The sequence below is a fragment of the Thermobia domestica genome, chromosome 4, assembly GCF_964235325.1.
Source record: "Thermobia domestica chromosome 4, izTheDome1.hap1.1, whole genome shotgun sequence".
Taxonomy (NCBI): Eukaryota; Metazoa; Arthropoda; class Insecta; order Zygentoma; family Lepismatidae; genus Thermobia; species Thermobia domestica.
In genome coordinates, this window is record NC_137457.1 from 199,831,233 (window position 1) to 199,854,532 (window position 23,300).

Consider the following 23,300-nt stretch of genomic DNA (forward strand, 5'->3'; position numbering starts at 1 on the left):
TGGGGTAGTTTAGAACTTCCCACTTCCACAACGCTAAAAAGTCCTGTGTTTGTTTGGCAACATGAGGCCGTGCATTGTCGTTCAATAAAATGATGCCCTTTGTGAGGTTACCCCGGCGTTTGCTCTTGATTGCTAGCCGCAGCAGACGGAGAATGTTTTGTATATTTGTTGGCGTTTATTGTTTCTCCTCTGGGGAGGAACTCCACTAGCAGATGCCCCTGCTCGTTGAAGAATACAGTCACATGACCTTAGCAGCTGATGTTGTGGAATGGATTTTTTTTTTGTTTTGTTTTGTTTTGTTTAGGAGACCCTGCATGCCTTTACTGTATACTCTCACGTTTGGATTCCAGTTGAAAAAGTGTGCATATCGATTCATCTCTGGCAATGATATTTCCAAAGAAATCGTTCTGATATTTCGTCAAATGGATTAGTGATATTCCTATTCTGTTGTGTTTTCTAGTGTGAGTTATTCCTCGGACAAACACTTGGGGATCCATTGAGCACAAACGTTCCAGTAACAAAGTGTATTGCGCACAACGTCATGTACACTGCTATGGGACACCTGTACTTGAACACAATTGGTATCCAAGGAAACCCGTCGAACAGTTTAGTAGAATGACTCCAGCGCTTCGTCAAAGGGATTTTTGAGGCCTTGTAATTCTGTTATTTTAATGACTTCATCATATTTGACAAGGTTTAGAAAGTGTGTGAGGTTAATTGCGACATGTAAAAGTAGGTCTAAGTGTTTTCATGAAAAGTGGAATGATATTAGATGATGATGTGAATGACCTTTGGTGTGTCTACGCACGAGCATGGCCTCAAATGGCCCCCATAGATATGCTATAGTCCCTGGAGAGTGCCCATGTAGCGTGAATAGCTCCTGTATTCCTCAGGACCCCATCCAATGGTTTTGGGTTTTCAAATGGTTGACTGGGGTCCCATGGACATTCTATAGCCCCTGTATTGATCAGGATTTTTAAAATGGTTGTGAAAAGAGTGTCCCTGTGTAGAGGCCATGGTCCATTGTCCCCGGGTTTCCAGGGACCTCCCGTCATGGCTCCTAATGTAAAAAATTATGTTCCCGAACACTTTGTGTATGTATACTAACAACTTGTTGTTTCCTGACTTTATAGGTTCGATTCTAGGTAGTGTATGATTCCCAGGAGCCCTCTGGGCCCCCTCCAATGTTTTTAGGACTTCCTGGGTCCTCAAATTGTCTCCTTACGTAAAAGTCCTGCACACTAATATTTTCCCATTTCCTTTCCTTTGGAAACTCCTTGTTAAAGAATTTGAATGAAATCTCATAAAGAGAGGAGGAAAAGGGAAAAAGTGAAATGAAATCTTTGAGTTTTACGTCCCACGGTTATGCCGGTTAGGCTAAAGGAGACGGCGATGATGAGTAATGAATGAAATGGTGGAATGAAGAAAGTGGGAGGAAACGGGAGAACCCCGAGAAAACCCACACACACGGTGTTTGTCTACCACAAAGTTCACTTGGCGGGGGCGGGGATCGAACCCGGGACCCCTTATGTGAAAGCCCTGCACTCTAATATTTTCCCATCTACTTTTTTTGGAAACTCCTTGTTAAAGAATTTCAATAAAATCTTATAAAGAGAGGAGGAGGAGGAATTGAACCCGGGACCTTCTAATATGTGAAAGCCCTGCACACTAACATTTTCCCATCTCCTTTCCTTTGGAAGATCCTTGTTAAGGAATTTCAATGAAATCTCGTAAAGAGTGGAGGTACATATTTGAGCTGCAGTGGAGGAACATATTGTGAGGTTGGAAGGGAGAGGGTTGAAACATATTGTTGAATCTCCGTCTGAAAGACCTCGCGAACTTGTAAGGTGGAAAAAACCTTTATTCATTTATTACTTTGATATGTATAACACACTCGAACATTGTGTGAACATATACAGACTATGATTTTGTAAGGACGAGTCTTCGCCCTTACTATATATATTAATATTAAATTAATAGTGAATTAAAATTGTGCAGTTTAGATGTTTAAAAAATGTAAGTCTGGCCAGACGTATATATTCCATAGTATATTTAATAACTATATTCATATACAGTATATAATATATATATATATATATATATATATATATATATATATATATATATATATATATATATATATATATATATGTGTGTGTGTGTGTGTGTGTGTGTGTGTGTGTGTGTGTAGGTAGGATAAAATATTTTAAATCTTATTTTTGTAATTGTATATATGCTTCGTTGTGTATACTTCTTGTTTTTTGTAGTTTAACGTTATACGTTCAAGTTTTTTATACAGCTTTTCTAGTATGCGGTGGAAAATTCCAGAGCGTAAGGACGGTTATAAAAACTTTACAAACAATTTTTTGCGGATTCTTTTTAGCGAAAATAAGAAACAGCATAAAAAGATATGGTCACTCGAGGATATATAAGCGAAGGGGGCCATTGCATTGGCGGGAGGTGGGAAGGAATCTTGACTGTTAGAAGCCTCCCGTCGTTGGTCTAGGTCAGAGAAAGACAGAAATCCAAGTTCTGAGGTGTAATATTTTTTCTGTATTATAATTTGCATGTTTCCTTTTTTCTTTTTATATACATATTATTTTTATAGTTGTGTGTGTGTGTTATTATGTATGTGTACTTGTATATATATTATTTTTTCTATAGTTACGTATGTGGCAGTTATATGTATTATTATTATATTATGTTTGTATACTTGTATATATTTTATATGGAAATAAATATATATACAAATTCATCTCATGATTTTTATTTAATAATAATAATAAAAACTTTTCCTGAATAAAAAAGTAACGTTGGTGTTTTACAATTTTAATTGGGACGCTTCCCATGACATCTTATAAGTACACTTACACTGTGAGCCAATAAATATAGCGTTTTGTTTCAAAAATTTGATATTTGATGAATGTTTTTATTATTACTACTTTGAACTATTTAAAAGTTCGATGTGTTTTGAAAAATTTTAATTATTGGTTCCACAACTGAAATGAATGAATGAATGAAATTAAGATACTCGATTCTTACATAGAGACATACAAGTTAAAGTTTTGTTGCACGAAGTAATTCTTCACAGAACTTTTCAAGATACTGTAAATTGTATTCATACATAAGAAAAAAGTCATGTAAGGAAATAATAATAAATACAAGAAATATATAAAGTACTAAAAATTTTATTTATAAATTTCAATAGCATATTCCTTTAAATATTGTTTAATACATTCAATATTTATATTATATGCACAATTACATGTTGGCAGTTTAATGCCGAAAACCTTTTAACACTCTTTTCATTAACTTACACACATTGCTTTCTAATTGATTTAAAGAAGAGGTTTTATTTTCCATTCTGATTATTATTTACAACTTTTAAAAATGCATATTATATTGTAAATCCTTTTCTAAAAATAATTCCGTAATTAATATAGCGTCCTTGTACTTTTTACGTTTGCGATGCATTGAGTTATGTAAATTGAAGTATCAGGGATTTCGTCAGAGGGAGCAAGGAGGACGAGCTTCCTCACTGGTGACGACGCCTGCTTCCTGGACACGATGTATTGTAATGTAGGTCAAAAACTACCCTTTCGTGTATATAAAATTTTGTTGACTCCCAATTTTCTTTCCACTGGAATTACTTCCCCCCGACCCGCAAGAAAACAATGATTGCGCAGTCAGTTCATTGTATCAATTTCCTCAAAATTACGAACTAAGAACTTCTTGTTAATGATTTGCAGGTTGTGAAATTGTTATTTTGTTGCGATGAGGCAGTCTGTAGAACTTAGTTTGCTATTGTTGACTACGTAGGTCTTGTAGAATCGATGTTTAGATGTCTACTAAATGATGTACATTGTAATATCGAATACCCTAATACGAACGACGACCAATAAATATCCTCAATTATTAAACCTTGACCTTAACCTATATGATTTGAAGTTACTTGCACTATTTCTTGGAGTATTTCCATTTGCTTACAAAATGATTTTCCTATTTGACTATGAGTTTCTTTGTACTACAGTATCCTAGAACAATATTTTCCAGTCCATCCAGCAACAGAAAACTATCTGAATCATTTTGTCCTGGAGACATATGGTCCAACGTAACACTTCATATATTTCGCCGTTTCTTGTTTGATAGGTGAGGATTGGTAATGCGTCTTGTCAGTTCTAATAGTATTCGGATATGGGAAGACATAAAAATAATGCTTTTCAAGAGTTCTTAAAATTTCGGTGGTATTCGCCTTTCGCAATGGGTAAAAGCAAACAAATTTAGAATAAATATCAATAACTGTTAGAATATAATTGTAACCTTTACTTTTGGGCAATTTACCTTCAAATCAATCGCTAATTTATCATGAGGATAACTGGAAGAGAGGTTCAGTTGCAATCCTTTTGTTAGCGCTTTTTGTTTCAGCACATTTAAGGCAATTTCGAACAGCTCCTATCATATCGCTTTTAATTGTTTTCCAATAAAATAAACTGCGACAAATTGCCAAACATGGTTTCTGTCCAAAATGTCCTTTATCGTGTAATTTCATTACTAGATTTTTTGTCAATGATTTCGGCATTAGTAGCAACCAACTACCTCTTTTTGGGTTTCATACAAATAAAATTCCATTATATAATTTGATATTTTCTAAATTTTTACCAGTATCTAATTTTCCTTTCAAATATTTGCAATATTCATCTGTTTGTTGTGCCCTTATTATTTCGGTATAATTGAACAATCGTGGATCTTCCTTGAAAATAAAATTACAGTTTCCATAATACATAAAAGCATCTCGTCGAATTGGCTTTAACTGCAAAATTTCTAGGGATGATCCAGTGTGATTAATTTCCGGTTGATATTTACTATTTTCCGTGGAATTAATGAAGTACTGAGTAACTTGTTCGGATGTTTCAGGTGGGTATCTACTCAACGTATCCGCCATAAAGTTATCTTTTCCAGAGATATGTTCAAATTTTAGATCATATTTCTGTAGCTTCAAAATTAGTTTTGTTGTTCGAGCATCCAAGTTTTTCAAAGAGAGGGCATAAGTAGCGGCATTATTATCGCAATGAACTATAGTAGTACGACCTACAATATAATAAGCAAAGCGCTCACACAGAAATAGAACTGATAGAAGTTCCATTTGAAAGATTGACATTGACATTTCGTGCAAATTCACCCGTCGACTGGCGTAAGCAATGATAGTAGGATCATCGTTATTATCCTGATATTGAGCCAGATAACCCGCAAGATTCTCTGCGCATGCATCACTATAAATGTGGAAGTCGCAGTCAAAGTTGGGTTGTCCTAATGCAGGTGGACTGCTCGCTACTTGTCTCAGTTTGTCAAAATTTTCAAACATCTGCGGTGTAAATTTAAATGGTATGTCTTTCTTCAAGAGTTTGTAAAGCGGGCCTGTTAATTCGGCAAATCTATCAATGTGACGGTGCCTCTATCCCAATATTCCTAGAAAGGATTTTAATTGTTTTCGTGTACGAGGAACTGGAAAACAACGAATGGCCTCATTCATCTTCGGGTCCACTTAGATTTGTTTTCCATCAGACATGTCCTAGAAATTTGATCTCTTATTGAATAAATTTACATTTTTTAAAATTTAAAGAGAAATCCGCATCATCAAAAATACGTAGGACTCGTTCGAGATGTTGAAAATGTTCACCAAGATCCCGTGAAAAACAAAGAACATCATCCAAATAGTTACAAATGCACGAGTAGTCATATCAAAAAATTTGTTCATTGTCTGCTGAAAGACAGAAGGTGAGGAACGGAGACCCATAGGAAGCACTTTCGTACAGAATTGTCTTCCGAGAAAGACAAAACTGGTATACTCATATGAGTCTGGATGCAAGCCCAATCCGCAATACCCTGGAGTACAATCAAAAGATGAAAATACTGTTGCTCCAGCTAGCCGTGATAATATGTCATTTATAGGTTCAACTTGTACTTTTGGAGACACCACTTTGGCATTCAGTCCTCGAAAATCTAACACTGGTCTCACACTACCCGATGTTTTTCTGACGCAATGCATCGGGTTCCTATAAGGCGAGGATCTTTTCTCAGCGATACCGTATTTAACCCATTTGGATAATTCCTCTTCAAATTCGGATCGCATTGCTTGAGGTACATTATATAATTTTCCTACCACTGGATCTGTGTCAGTTAGTTGTATTTTGTATGGCTCAGTTTTTATCCGTCTAGGATATTCTGTGAACATACATCTAAATCGCAACAATAATTCTAATAACTTCTGTTTAACACTTTCAGTCAAATTCTCTCTAGAGTTTACAAAAAGTTTTAGATCTTCCTCGGTAACGTTTGGTTCAGGATTCATAATAATTTCGTTTGGTACAGGATTCATAATAATTTCGTTTTCATCTGAATTTAATTTCATAGTAAATTCGAATATTTCCTTTTCAATAGTTCCTTCTGGATTCAATAAAAACTGGATAAAGCTCGGTTTAGACGTATCCAGTGTAACTAACTTATTATCATTATCTCTTAATCGAATAATTTGCCGTTCACTATCTATAACACGTTTGAATTTATTTAGAAAAGGACTACCTAGAAGCATATCAGGTTTCATATTCTTTACGATAAACATTGGTACTTCAAAGAGATGATACGATAGTCGCAGATTAACAACTTGTAAGCCTCGTACATGAAAATTCTCGTTTCCAGCGAAGGTTCCTAAGATTATATTCGAAAACGGACGCAATTTTACCGAGGGAAATTTAGTCTGTAATTGGTTCCAAATCCTATCACTCAGAAGATTTAATTCTGCCCCAGAATCTAATATACACATAAGAGGTATATCACCTATCGTGCCACGAATAGTTGGGGACGGATAGCAATATTCTAATTTGTTTATAATATCTCCATCATGATCTCCTTCAATTACAAATGCAATTAGGTAATTTAAATCTGCGTCGAATAAATAGTTATTATTATTAACTGTTATACGACAACCAGGGGTCATATGAACCTTCTCGCAACCGCCTTCCCCCTTCAAGATCGGTTGCGTGATGTGTTTTCCCGATCCAGATTTGCAGCAAGATTCGACATTTGGTTCGTATCTGGCATGGTGCTATTTACAGTATTACAAGTTGGCATCGAAGACGGAACATCAACTGAACTCCCTGTTTGAGTTGCTATAGTATTTTCCGTTGACGGAAGATAAGGTGGGCGATTACGAAACCATGAATTATTCCTTGGAGGTTTGTATTTTCTCTTATTATAATTATTATAGTTACTGTTTCTACAAAATTGACCATTATTCCTCCTATTACAATTGCACGACCCAGACATCATATCCGTCATATTATAATCTGTCTGGGCAGAATTGGCTGTCTTGACTCTCTTGGCATAATTTACTCGTGGTGGACGAACGAATGTTTTCCGTGTTTCTCTAAATTCTTTATTAGAAGTATGACAGTCCTGCATATCAGCTAATCGGATGAGTAAATCTTCCACAGATTTGCTAGGATTAGCACGGAGTATCTTTGTATTTCGGTGGGATGGCATTAAGAACAAGTTCCATTAATTCTTTTTCATCTACCGTGCTCACTACCTTCTGATATCGATCCACAAGTTTCCAGGCAAAATCAGCTAGTGATAAATTTCGATTACGATCGTACTTCATATACTGCAGCTGACGTTTTTGCGCATCCTCCAACCTCAATGATAGATACTGTCTTTTAAACATGTAGACAAAATCATCATAAGTCTGTAATTCGTGGGCTATATTGCGAAACCAAGCACCTGCGGAGTTAATCTGGCAACGCTGAACGATAACCAGTTTTTCTTTATCTTTCAATTCGAACAAGTCCAGCGTCTGTGTTACTTCCTCCAGAAATGCTCGAGCAATACCTACTTCACCTATTTGTCCCTCGAACTTAGGAAACTCGCGCAAATCTCTCCACTGTTTATTTGTTCCGATAAACGAAATCACTGGCTTGGGATTTGATACCGTATTCAAATTCTTTTCCTTAGACCACACTTCAGGAATTTCCCGTGAATTTCTACTAGATGGAGGTCCTGTTACAATAACACCCGGATTTATTTTAGTTTGTATTATTTCTGGTGTCATGCTTGTTGGTTTAAACGACAAGAAATAATTTTGTTTTATGTTTAGATAACTGTTACTATTAACAGTAGTAACCGTTGTACTAGCGAAAGTTACGGCATTGGACACGCTAGGGGTCACTACAATATTCTCATTAGCACTCTTTTCGATGGGAAGCGTGGTAGGTGTGGTTGATGATTCAGTTTTCAATGTTTTCACTTCCTCTTGAAGTATAGCGAACTTAGCATCCATCTCCCTACGTAAAGATTCCACCTTCATTTAATTTTCCATTATGTCGCTCTTTCTGGCCTCATTTTCTTTTTTCTAAATGATCCATTCTCGCTTCTGACTTTTCTTGAATCTCTAGCATCACATCCATATTATTCTCAAGAGTAGCCATTCTTTTGTTGTTCTCTTCTTTTAAATTCTCCATTTCCGATAATTTTTCATCCGTTTGTTTCACTAAATGGTTGAACTCTTCTCTCAATTCTCTCCGAAATTCAGCTGCTTCCCTTTTCATCTCTTTGGTGGAAGTTTGCACTTCACACTTCAATTCGTACAACTGTTTCATTATTATTTCCAATTTTTCTTCAATCCCTGTTGTTTGTTTTGTCTGTTCTGAGGAAGTTCCGGGTTCACTTATGTTTGCATTCTCCTGTTCAGCTTCTCTTGTTTTCTCTTTATCTAAACCTTCATGTACCTCTCCAGTGAACTGTTTCTCCTTTTCAGCTAATTCCTGACCTTCAAAATCCATTGCAAGGCTACGTCGCTGATTTTCACTCTTTTCTTCACAGTTAGGACATGTCCAACGTGTATTTTCATCACTTAATTCCTCGAATCTTTCCTCTGGTATTTTTAAACATCTGAAATGATACCACTCGCCACAGGTATCACAAGCAATGATCTTCAATCCTGCGGTTCTGTCCTCACAACATTTACACTGTTCACCATCACTGCTGTCACTCACAGAGTCCTTTTTTATATCACGAAGTTTACGAGACATAATTAAAATCATCAAATAACCCATTTGGGTTCCCACTAACATTAGAATCCGATGCCTACAAATTTTCAAATCTAACGTATCCTAAAAGACCACAAAATTTCTTTTCACAAATTTAGACACACCAATTCCCCAGGTCTTAGACTCCAAACATTCTGCAGTCGAATCTCTCTCAACACAAGATACAGATTACTTTTGACCTTCCATGATTCCCCTTGGAAGAATTTACCTCTGGCGTCTACTGGTAAATGCCTGCCAAGATTCATGCTCAACAAGTTAGTATATCGACCTTCTTATACCGAAGCAATGGAGATTCAACTTCATAGATCCTGATGCTGGATGTCGCCAAATTTTGTCCTGCTCTTCCTTCAGATGTTAATGCGCAACGGAAATAGATTTTAGCATTAAAGTCGTCCAACGCAGAATTCAAAGAAAATCGTGCTAGGCGACTTTGAATGGCCCGAGTCGCCAGCTTAGAGCATAGCTCCAAGCAACAGTAACGCATCCAAGTTCTTAATGTAGGGAGCCCGTACCCCAAGGAATCGAACATATTTAAAAATGAATTTACTATTAGATATAACAGAAAATCAAAAATATCAAAAATGTGATTAAGATTCATGGTATTATTGACTAAAAGAAATTTATAACATACAAACATAAATTAGTAAACATGAATCGATGACGTTGCTAAATCACATTATCTGTACATGACATTGACATTAATATCAATTTTAGTCCTTTATAGATAGCAGCAGAATTCCACAATTCGTCCAAAGATATTGGAGATTAGGACGTCGGTATCATATGTAAGTATCATTCACTTTATTTTACTATTAATAGTTTTAGAGTAGTCGTAGGATGTTCAATAAATTTTATGATCATATTATGTATAACTGTAGATAAATTTTTGTTAGTAATATATGATTATTCTATTACAGTTGGCTGTACTGGTCCTACATTTGCTTAAGATAGCTCCAGATGAATATAACCGGTGACGTATATTGTTGTCTGTATATGTTATTATTATTATCTTCTACATTTATTACTTATATTCATAAAATTATTTATTAGTGGTAATTCACATTTTGTACCATTATCATTAATAAAATTAATAAATTATTTTTCTATAATCATTTTGTTTCTTTAGACATACATCAATACCCTTGTACCAACCAATTAATAATCTATAGCTCCGGTATGAAAATCTGAATGAAAGTTGTGATTATAATTAAAATACCTCTACAGCACATCCTAGTAAACTTCAGATACTTCCATCAACACCAATGATCTTTCAGTAGGCATACTTCCATGGTTTTCATCAAAATTATATGTGGAACTTCCAAACCATTTGCTGATCCGTGGACAGATAATGGGTTATAATTACTAAAATTTAGGGTAATAGTATACATGAGAACCCCTGTCTTCCGTGCGCGAGGATACTTCATATTATATATTTATACGTTACCAAATTAAATCACTGCGTTGTCTTCATTATATGTGCTTAACATTCTATTTTTACTTTCTAGAATAAATTTTGTTGATTTCGATTCGAAAAATGTTAAATATTTTTAAATTTATATCATGATGCAGACCAAAATCCTTGTTGCATATAATGTAATGCGCTATAGCATATAAAGTACAAGGGCAAATAGGTACGTTCTTTTTTATTTTCGTATCAGTGGATAAGTAAATGAAAGTGGGTTTGTTACCCCCTTTCTAAGTTCGTAGATACTCAATGAATAATCCCTAAAAGTATGAGCGTCCAGCTTCTTCTGGAACTCAGACGGTCTTACGTACTATCTACCAATTATAAACAAATAAATTCAGAAACTAAATCCTTTTTAAACCTTGTAATGTCTTCGCGAAACGCGAGGCATTACAATTTAAGTAACCATGATAGGACTAATAATGCGTAAGACTCATTAACAAAATCTGCTTGATGTCTCTCTCTATGCTATTCAGGCAATTTGCATTTTCTTACAACTAGTCTAGATCTGTAGTTCTCAGCCTTTTGAACATAGTCCTCTTTCTTGGTAGCCCTTCTTCCTTACAAATAATAACAAACGTAATGAAACTATTAGAAACCACCTTAACCAGCAACCACTAACAATTCGCGAGCCCTGGAGGACCAGTTGAGAATAAGTTATCCAGAAAAACGCATTTACCCTTTTAGGACAGAAAACTCTACGAATTCCACATCTGTGATCATCAGTAGTTTCTGTACATTGTTTTATCACATGTGGGATTTACTCGACAAATACATCTCTCATAGTTACAGTTCTTCCTCCAAAGTGGAAAAACAGTGGAATAGTGATAGAGTTGCAACTTCTAGTATCAGACCATAGGTGCTAATGGATAACATATATCCCTGAGTTTTGTAAGAATTTTCCTGTTTTCCTCTCGACTTACCATAAATTCTTAGCTTCCAATAATTAGCTTTCGTCTATCATCCCTCTTCATTAGCCTAAATGACGAGTTCGGGACTTTAATGGAGAGCGCCGGGTTTGGAAAATTACAGATGGTGCTCTCATAGTTCATGACCGGAAAGTACCAATCAGGCTTAGCGGAGATTCGGGATTCTACCCTGCAGGTGCAGTTTTTGATATTTTTCAATGATTTTTTTTTCAGATTTGTTTTCCTGTTTTTCTTTTTCTCACAGTGGAAAACATGTATTTCTCAATGGTGCATGGTGACTTAACCGGGAAGATTCTAGGAATCTAAGGTTCTAACTCTACATCTAAGTTACCATCAGGTCTTCTAAACGCCAACCGTTTATGATAAAAGTGTGAAACATTTTGTGAAACGAAGTGTGAAAGTGAGAAACGCTCGTTCAATTTTTCACTTTAAATATCCTCAGCTCCATAATTGCCATATTTTACAAGTTTTCATCTCGAGTAAAGTCTGCACAAAATTTATATAATCCACTCCTCGCCCTACGAAAGTATTGAGCCCTGCTATCATTTAAGAAATGCAGTAAAATATTATTTTTCCTCTTTTTCTTTCTTTCTTTCTTTTTTTTAAATTTTTCTTCTCTTTTTGTGTGGGTGCTTGCACTGGATCACCACTGAAGTCGGCGACTCTGCTTGAAAACTTCATTACTTCCTAGAATTTATTCAGTACTAGGTAAGATAAAGTAGAACAATCAAATACATGTATCGCTCATTTTGAATTCTAACAATGTACTATGATTTTTATTTGTTGCAATATCGTGTTTGTTTTTTGGTTTATTTTTGTCAATCAATTTTTCATTAAAATACTTTAAGAATTCTCCAATTCCATTGCGGGTCACGTTTGTGCCACACATGCACCACTTTCGATTTTGAATTAATTGAATCTACTACTAAAAATAACGGATATTTCCTTTCACAAGACTTCGATCCGACATTTGTCTTGACGTCATGACTGTATTTTTGTATTTTTCCGACAAATTTTCGTCTAGCCGTGGCATCCAAAAGAAGGCACTTCTACACATTGGTTAAGCTATGCCTTTTGTCTTATCTTGGTGTACCAAACGTTATCAGTTGTTTTGAAACACACTGTACATATATACATGAATTTAACCTGTCTAAATGGTTAGCGTACGCCTCCTCTTCGAATGAGACCCAGTTTGATTTTCGGCAAGTGCTTTTGTGTTTCGGATTCCGCGTTATGCTGCAGGTCCACGTTTCATATAGTCTCAGAGCTGAAATAGAATTAATCTTTAATCCCACCAACTAATCAATCAATATGCATATAACTATGATGTTAAATTTTGGAGGAGAACTTAATCGGGGTATGTCCGCTAAAAGTTCGCTATGCAGTAGCGGTTTTAACGGGTAGGTGGATAGGCAAGGGTCTACTCAAAAATTTTGAAAAATATCTAGACGCTAAGAGATACAACAAAGAGCAAATATATTGTCCACTATTTATATTAGTGGTAGATACAGTAATTATTTAACAAATATTATAAACCACTACTGCAAAAGTAATTTCCTACTGTAATTAATTAATCAAATGTGTATATGTATCCATAAGCGAGGGAGCGGGCCTACCCAAAATTAAAATTCTAAAGCCCCCCTGTCGGTATGCCACTAGTTGCTGCATACTATAAAATTGCACATAATATATTTTACTTAATATACATTTTAACATTGTATTAAGTAAGATATGTAACAACAATATAGGCTATTATTTTTTTCTAATAAATACTGTAATTAAAATGTTGTTTTATGCAAGCAACGTATTTTTACAGGATAAAAATATGATGTAAAAGAAAAAGTTAAAAATGTAAATATAGACAATAAACATTCGTAGTGTTTCTGTTAACAATGGGTCCATTTCGTTGTAGTGCGACATCTTCAAATTCGAATTTTAACTAGCTCAGAATTTTGTCCAATTTTTGTCCATTTTTGTCCACCCAAGAAAAAATTTTGTACCATTAAAATAAACGACGGAGGGCCATTTCAAAATTTGGGGTACTTCGATCACCTGTAGTGCGACATCTTCAAATTTAAATTTTAAGTGGCTCAGAATTTTGTCCAAATTTTGTCCATTTTTGTCCACCCAAGAAAAAATTTTGTACCATTAAAATAAACGAGGGAGGGCCATTTCAAAATTTGGCCGAACCATTTAGCTGTAGTGCGACATCTTCAAATTCGAATTTTAAGTAGCTCAGAATTTTGTCCAATTTTTGTCCATTTTTGTCCACCCAAGAAAAAATTTTACCCTTACCTTACCCTTACAAAATGTCGATATTTCATTTTGTACCCTCACAGTTAATGAGAAATTCCGAATTACCATTAACTTGGAACTCCACCAGCTCGTTTCAAAAAATTAAGAACACCAGCGTCTTCTACGAGTTTTACACCTGCAGAAAATGTCGATATTTCATTTTGTATCCTCACAGTTAATGAGAAATTCCGAATTCAAAATGCCGAATTACCATTAACTTGGAACGCCACTATTTCGTACTGAAGAATTAAGAACACCAGCGTCTTCCACGAGTTTTGCACCCTCCGAAGATGTCTATATTTCATTTTGAACCCTCCCAGTAAATGAGATAACTAAAATTCAAAATGCCGAATCACCATTAACTTGGAAAACCACCAATTTGTATTGAAGAATAAAGAACACCAATGTCTTCTACGATCTTGCACACGCAGAAAATGTCGATATGTAGTTTTGTATCTGACAGTTAATGAGAAATTCCGAATTCAAAATGCCGAATTACAATTAACTTGGAATGCCACCAATTCGTATTAAAGAATTAAGAACAACAGCGTCCTCTATGAGTTTTTCACCCTCAGAAAATGTCGATATTTCGTTTTGTACCCCGATAGTTAATGAGAAATTCCGTATTCAAAATGCCGAATTACCATTATTTTGGAACGCCATTAATTTGTACTGAAGAATTAAAAACACCAGCGTCTTCTACAAGTTTTGCACCCTTAGAAAATGTCGATAATTTATTTTGTACTCTCACAGTTAATGAGAAATTCAAAATTCAAAATGCCGAATTACCATTAACTTGGAACGCCACTAACTCATTTTGAAGAATTGAGAACACCAGCTTATTCTACGAGTTTTGCACATCGAAATAACTTCGAGCAAACAATTGGATGTAAAAGTGAAGGGAAATGCATGTGGACGCCGTTACCCCGCTTCCAAAATTATCTATGGCTTTAAAAGTTAATGACAATATCTATGGCATTCTCTACTTCCTAAAAAAAAAAAAAAAAAAAAAAAAAAAAATACAATTGACAAAGATAGGTACAGGGAACAGCGAGACCTCATGTGTCCTCTTCCTTTTCAGATCCACTTTCACCTATGCTAATAATGAAATAATGTACTTTATCAGTATACTTTGTCATATTTTAACGTAATTAATTGAACTATCTTGTAACATAATATCTACGTATTAGTACAGTTTAATTAATTATTCATTACTAAACTATCCTTTTGCTAAAATATGTTGTTTTACTGTAGACAAAATGTGATTTGTGACATGTTGAATTTGAATTCCTCGTTAACTGACAAGACACAAAACGAATTATCGGCATTTTCTAACGGAGCAGGACTCATAGGAAACGCTTATCATATTTCTCCAAAATGAGTTCGTGCTGTTTCAAGTTAATGATAATTAGGCACTTTAAATTGAAAATTCCTCATTAACTGTAAGGCTACAAAATGAAATATCGACAGTTTCAGAGAATATAGAACTCGTAGAAGACGTAGAAGTGTTCTTAGTTCTGCAATACGAATTGGTGGCATTCCAAATTAATGATTATTCGGCATTTTGAACTTTAAATTTCTCATTATCCACATTTTCTGAAAATGCTAAAACGGCAGAAGACTCTAATGTTGTTATTTCTTCAAAATGTGTTGTTGGCCTTCCAGGTTAATGTTATTTCGGCATTCTGAGTTTGGAATTTCTCATGAAAGGTGAGGTTACAAAATGAAATATCGACATTTTCTGTGCGTAAAAAACTTCTAGAAAACGCTGGTATTCTTGGTTCTTCAATACGAATTGGTGGCGTTCCAAGCTAATGGAAATTCGGCATTTTGAATTAGGAATTTCTCATTAACAGCGAGGGTACATAATGAAATATCAACATTTTCGGAGGGTGCAAAACTCGTAGAAGACGCTGGTGTCCTTAATTCTTCAGTACAAAATAGCGGCGTTCCAAGTTAATAGTAATTCGGCATTTGGAATTAGGAATTGAATCACTGATTGGAAAAAGGGAATAAGTGCATCAGACCTAAGTTTTCAATAACGCTAAAAAACCTTCTAGAGGCGTTGTTTGTATTTCTTGCAAAAAGTGTATAATTGATTACTTGTAGCAAAACAACTAACAAACACTAAGACAACAAGAAGAATCTTGTATTGCAGCCCTGGAATTGGTTAGAAAAGCTTAAAAATGGAAAAAATATTCCCTTTTTCCAATCAATTAAAGTTGGGTGCAATTGTAATTGTGTGTAGTGTATGTAATGTGCAGTTTGATAGAAAGCTATGAAAATGTACATGTTGAATGCAATGTTGTATGTTAATCTTGGATATATGTATTCGAAATATCACGCATATTAGGCTTCTAACACTTTTATTGTCACCGTTCGTTTTTCTGTACAGCACATGTTATTCGTACAGCAAGAAAAGTAATACAATAGACAACTGAACAAAATACGTAGCAAAATACCTTGTCACAGTAGAATGGGTTTACATAGGGTCCTATCCGTCTGCATCTTCGTCTTCTACAGTTTCTTGATCAGTGGTTTTCCATGAACAAATCATCCTATAAAACTGTTTGTTTTGGTCAGGTATGTATTTGATGATTTGTGAAGAATCGTTGATCTTTTTCTGATTGATCGAGACTTGCCAATCGTATGCCTTTGACGTTGGCAGTGCAACGTTTGTGACATTACTTTTGAGTAATCAAAAAATATCAGTTCTTAGTCCATTGATAAACTTATGAGCTTGGACATAACCTGGAGATTCTGCTTTGTAAACAGTGTCTCTATTTACTTACTTGGAATTTCACTGTTTTGTCCACAATGCTACCTGAAGATTTCTAAAGCGGTTACCACCAATGTTTAAAATCTAAGATTTCTTCATTGACAACTTCGTAAACCTGAAATGGAGGATCAGTATTTGTTGCATTCGTAATCATGTGGTTATACTGTGCTGGAAAATAAATGCGATTGTGTCGTTTGAGTTCTGGTTTGATTACAGCAAAATTTCGGTCACATGGTAAAAACTGTGACCTCTGACAGGCAAATATTGGTGTATAGTGGGAACCGTTATGATACGGTCAGGCTGAAAAGCATTCATGTCATTGAATGATTGCAGTTTTGAGCACCACTTGTATCACTGAAAACATGTAAATCTGTAACTGATTGGAGCAAAAAGTTCTCCATAGATTGTGCAATGCAAAAAGAAGGCGAAGTATCGTAACGAAAGCAGAGGGCTCTGGTGGTTGTCTACTTACACACAGTCTCACAGTTGTGGTCGTGTCCTGTAGTGACTGTAAGAAGGAAATAAGAAACGTAGTTTTTCCCTTTTTCTAATCAGCAAGAGATTTTGCCTTCTACATTGGTCACATAGAGTTGCCCAAACATTCCAATTTTCTACTCAACGATGCAACTATCTGAAAGGAACACATCTGCTATCTCAGGTTAAAATCGCAAAAAATTGTACTTATTCCCTTTTTCCAATCAGTGGTTCAATTTATCATTAGTAGTGAGGGTACAAAATGAAATAGCGACATTTCCTGAGGGTGCAAAACTCGTAGAAGACGCTGGTGTTCTTAATTCTTCAGTATAAAATAGTGGCGTTCCAAGTTAATGGTAATTCGGAATTTCTCATTAACGGCGAGGGTACAAAATGAAATATCGACATTTTCGGAGGGTGCAAAACTCGTAGAGGACGCTGTTGTTCTTAATTCTTTAATACGAATTGGTGGCATTCCAAGTTAATGGTAATTCGGCATTTTGAATTCAGAATTTGAAGATGGTCACACTACAGGTGATCTAATTGGCCAAATTTGAAATGACTCTTCCACGTTTATTTGAATTTTACAAAAGTTTTGTTGATAGTAAAAATTTACTAAGTTCTGAGCTACATAACATTCGAACACTGTTGTCAACGGCTCGAGCGGCTCGGCTCACGGTTAAGTCACTACCGAGCCGAACCGAGAATTGAGCCGAGCCAACAGATCTCAAAACCGAGCCGGTCCGAGCCGATGTCTCACATGAGCTGAGCCGAGCCGAGAAAAAGAGAGATGATGGCTCACCTGAGCTGAGCCGAACTGAGCCGGTGGCTCGTCGCAACTGAGCCGGTTCGAGCTGGTGACTCAATTCCGCCGAATCAAACCGAGCACATGTCTCACGTGAGCCGAACCGACCCAAGCCGTGGCTAACCTGAGTCGAGCCGATGGGTCGCCTGAGCTGAGCCGATGGTTTATCGCAACCGAGATGGCTCCTGCCGAGCCGAACAGGTTGACATCACTATGAAGATGTCACATTACAGGTGTTCGAATAGGCCAAACTTTGAAATGACACCTTGAAATGACCCCTTGAATTGTAGAAAATCTTTTACTGGTGATAGAAGAAAGTACAAAATTTAGACAAAATTGTAAGCTTGTTAAAAGCTTTAATTTAAAGATGTAGCACTACAAATAATCCATGTGGTTAAAATTTAAAAATGTCCTTAATTCGTTCTTTTAAATATTACAAAATTATTTTTGGTTCTACAACAACGTACACGCATCGGACAAAATTATGAGTTAATTAAAATTAGGATTTAAATATTGTCGCACTACAAGACATCGAATTGGCCAAATCTTGAAATGACCCTCCATCGTTTACTTGAATGGTACAAAGTTCTTTGTGGTAAGAGAAATGTACTTAGTTCTCACTTGTCAGTTAGTCAAAATGCGAATAAAAAGCTATCGCACTCCAGGTGATCGAACTGGCCACTATTTGTAATTGCCCTCAATTGTTAAATTGAATGGTACAAATTTTTTTCATGGTTTTACAAAAATGAACAAAAGCTAGACTAAATTTTGAATAATTAAAATTAGAATTTGAACTTTATCACTACAAGTGATGTAAGTGGAAAAATTTTGAAACGGTACTAGAGACAAAAATTGGACAAAATTCTAAGTTAGTTAAAATTCGAACTCGAAGATGTCGCACTACGGGTGATCGAAATGTCCCAAGTCTCGAAATGGCCCTCGCTCGTTTATTTTAATGGTACAAAATTTTTTCTTGCGTGGACAAAAATGGACAAAAATTGGACAAAATTCTGAGCTACTTAAAATTCGAATTTGAATATGTCGCACTACAGGTGATCGAAGTGTCCCAAATTTTGAAATGGCCCTCCCTCGTTTATTTTAATGGTACAAAATTTTTTCTTGGGTGGACAAAAATGGACAAAATTTGGACAAAATTCTGAGCCACTTAAAATTCGAATTTGAAGATGTCGCAGTACAGCTAAATGGTTCGGCCAAATTTTGAAATGGCCCTCCCTCGTTTATTTTAATGGTACAAAATTTTTTCTTGGGTGGACAAAAATGGACAAAAATTGGACAAAATTCTGAGCTACTTAAAATTCGAATTTGAAGAGGTTGCACTACAGCTAAATGGTTCGGCCAAATTTTGAAATGGCCCTCCCTCCTTTATTTTAATGGTACAAAATTTTTTCTTGGGTGGACAAAAATGGACAAAAATTGGACAAAATTCTGAGCTACTTAAAATTCGAATTTGAAGATGTCGCACTACAGCTAAATGGTTCGGCCAAATTTTGAAATGGCCCTCCCTCGTTTACTTTAATGGTACAAAATTTTTTCTTGGGTGGACAAAAATGGACAAAAATTGGACAAAATTCTGAGCTACTTAAAATTCGAATTTGAAGATGTCGCACTACAGCTAAATGGTTCGGCCAAATTTTGAAATGGCCCTCCCTCGTTTATTTTAATGGTACAAAATTTTTTCTTGGGTGGACAAAAATGGACAAAAATTGGACAAAATTCTGAGCTACTTAAAATTCGAATTTGAAGAGGTCGCACTACAGCTAAATGGTTCGGCCAAATTTTGAAATGGTCCTTCCTCGTTTATTTTAATGGTACAAAATTTTTTCTTGGGTGGACAAAAATGGACAAAAATTGGACAAAATTCTGAGCTGCTTAAAATTCGAATTTGAAGATGTCGCACTGCAGCTAAATGGTTCGGCCAAATTTTGAAATGGCCCTCCTCGTTTATTTTAATGGTACAAAATTTTTTCTTGGGTGGACAAAAATGGACAAAAATTGGACAAAATTCTGAGCTACTTAAAATTCAAATTTGAAGATGTCGCACTACAGGTGATCGAAGTACCCCAAATTTTGAAATGGTCCTCCCTCGTTTATTTTAATGGTACAAAATTTTTTCTTGGGTGGACAAAAATGGACAAAAATTGGACAAAATTCTGAGCTACTTAAAATTCGAATTTGAAGAGGTCGCACTACAGCTAAATGGTTCGGCCAAATTTTGAAATGGCCCTTCCTCGTTTATTTTAATGGTACAAAATTTTTTCTTGGGTGGACAAAAATGGACAAAAATTGGACAAAATTCTGAGCTGCTTAAAATTCGAATTTGAAGATGTCGCACTGCAGCTAAATGGTTCGGCCAAATTTTGAAATGGCCCTCCTCGTTTATTTTAATGGTACAAAATTTTTTCTTGGGTGGACAAAAATGGACAAAAATTGGACAAAATTCTGAGCTACTTAAAATTCAAATTTGAAGATGTCGCACTACAGGTGATCGAAGTACCCCAAATTTTGAAATGGTCCTCCCTCGTTTATTTTAATGGTACAAAATTTTTTCTTGGGTGGACAAAAATGGACAAAAATTGGACAAAATTCTGAGCTAGTTAATATTCGAATTTGAAGATGTCGCACTACAACTAAATGGACCCGTTAACAATGGCTGTTCATTTGTTTTCTTGAACTGATTGTTGCTTAGAGTTTCGGAAAATGTAAGAGAGAGGAGATAAAGTTTTGCCATCTTTCGCATTGTTTTGCTTCCTCAATAATTTTGAAATTTTATGATTGCGATTACCTTGCTACATAATATTCTGGTGTGAAAATACTTTTTTTTTTTAAATGGATCAAGAAAATTATGATTATTATGAATATCGCTTTCTGTTACCCTTGTGTTCATCTGAATTAAAAATATAAGTGTTTCATTACTAACATTTCAGTGTAAGAGGTTTTAAATCAGCAACGGTTAGATACATTTGTTACCAGTTCTAGGTAAAACGTTCAGTTGTTGAGTTTAATTTCTCGTTGTATGATTGAATTACTTCATCCTGAAAATTTGCTTGTGAATGTATTCACTTTGTTTACAATCACTTCTGAATTCAACGTAAAATTTCAAACAGATAAAGTGAACCCACATGAATTAATGATAAGTGACAAACTGAATCCATTTAGTTTGGGTGCCTATTTGGGTATTAATTGGGACAGGCAAAATAGAGAAGTGCATGTACAAGGCCTTCCTTTATTTTACACCTATCATGTTTTCCCTGACAGAAATAGTTATTTCATGTCCTCAGTGCAACCTTAATATGCAGACAGTTACAAATCGTAATAGGGGTGTTGGTTGGCGTTTTCGGTGTGCTAATAATCATAGGATTGATCCCACAAAGAATACTTTCGTCGAAAGGATACATTTGAATAGGGTTGGAGCAGATAGTGTGGTGAAGGCTGCGTATTGCTGGTTGACAAACGTACCCGTCGCACAAGCTGCAAACTATATATCTGTAGCATCAGATACATGTGTAGCATGGTATAGCTACTTCAGAAGCGTGGCTACAAAAATAGCATGGTATGATTACATTCCTATTGGAGGTAATAGAGATATAGTTGAAGTTGACGAGACACGCCTATTTCAAAGAAAATCTAACATTGGGAGAATGGGAATGTGGCACGATGTGTGGTTATTTGGTGGAATTAGTAGGGCGACAAAGCTGCGGTTTGGAGTCATCGTTCCAAATAGATCATCTGACACAATACTTCCACTTATGCAAAAATACATAGATTCCGACAGATTATATGCTCTGATGAATGGCGAGCGTATACGAGATGTAATCAGGCGTTCAGTGGGCATGGAACCGTAAACCACACAATAGGATTTGTCCATCCTCCAAGAGACGAAGATCCAAGATGGGTACCGGTAGGAAGGTTTGATCTCACTTGCTTGGATAAGCAATGGGCTGGCCCACCACCCGCACCAAATATGGTCCCATTAAGGTATCATACTCAAAATGGGGAACGATTTTGAGAAAATCTTGAAGTTACACTCAGGAGTTGTAATAGCCTTAAACTGATAGATGGATATGTTGGAGAATGGATGTACAGGAGAAATATACTAGATCGAATTCCCCAAAATGGGCCTAAATTTGAAAGATTTCTAAACGACATGAGGAGAGCATATCCAGGAATAGGGAAAAAGAGAATGGCGGGAAATATAGAAGATTGTATATGTCACGAATGCGATCCATAATATGTATGAAATTTTAATATGTAACTGATCCGACATGCGAAGCAGGAAGGCCACTGGAGACAACGTCATACCAGCCAATTTGCTCAAGCGACTAGGAGACAATGCAATGAAAGTACTAATTTCACTTATTAACAAGATTAGTGGAAAATGGCCGAATTATTTTCTTAATGTAAATCATTGCCTGACCCAAGAAAAAACAAGCAGAGAAGTGCAGGGATCACGGAACCATTAGTTTTATTTCCCACATTGGAAAGATTATTGCGCGCATACTGAACAGGTGGCTTAAAAGTAATATATAAGAGCTGTTACAGAAAGATCAATTTTAATTCCGGAAAGGAAAAGACACCAGAGATGCTATTGGCCTGTTCAGAATTATATCAGAACGAGCTCTTGACATATAGGAAGATTTGTGTTTGTGCTTCGTTGGCTGGCAAAAAAGCTTTTGACAGGATCAATTGGACGAAACTTCTGAAAATACTTAAAGAAACTGTGGTCGATTGAAGAGACCGACTACTCATTCGTAACCAGTACATAGGACAACGAATGAAGTGGCGCTTGAATGAAGGAGAAACCAATAATGTGGAAATTGTAAGAGGAATCAGACAAGGATGTAGTATGTCGCCCCAATTATTCAACATTTACAGTGAATGTTTAATGAAGGAAGCATTAATGGGAATTGGAGATTTCAAGATTGGATGACATGCCATGAACAAATGACATGCCGTGACAAGAGACCATGAACAAAATCAGGTATGCAGATGATACGGTTATTATAGCTAGAACCGAAGAAGGACTACAGGATATGATTGACAAAATAGTTGACATTGGGAAACTATACAGAGTGGAAATCAATATCGAAAAATCGAAAGCCATGAGAATACTTCGGCAAAACGCGTCCTTAATGGTCAGAGTAGAACAAAGAGAACTTGAAGAGGTCGATCTTTTCAAATATCTGAGAAGTATTCCGATGAAAGACGCGTTCTGCACCAAAGAGATCAGGTCAAGAATTGCCATATCCAAAGAAGCATTCAACAAGAAAAGATCACTCTTAACTCCAGGACTAAGGAAGAAGTTGGTGAAGTGCTGTACATGGAGCATTGGACTATATGGATCAGACACTTGGACATTACGGAAGTTAAAGAAAAATATTTAGAGAGGTTCGAAATGTTCTGTTGGACAAAGATTGAGAAGATAAAATGGACA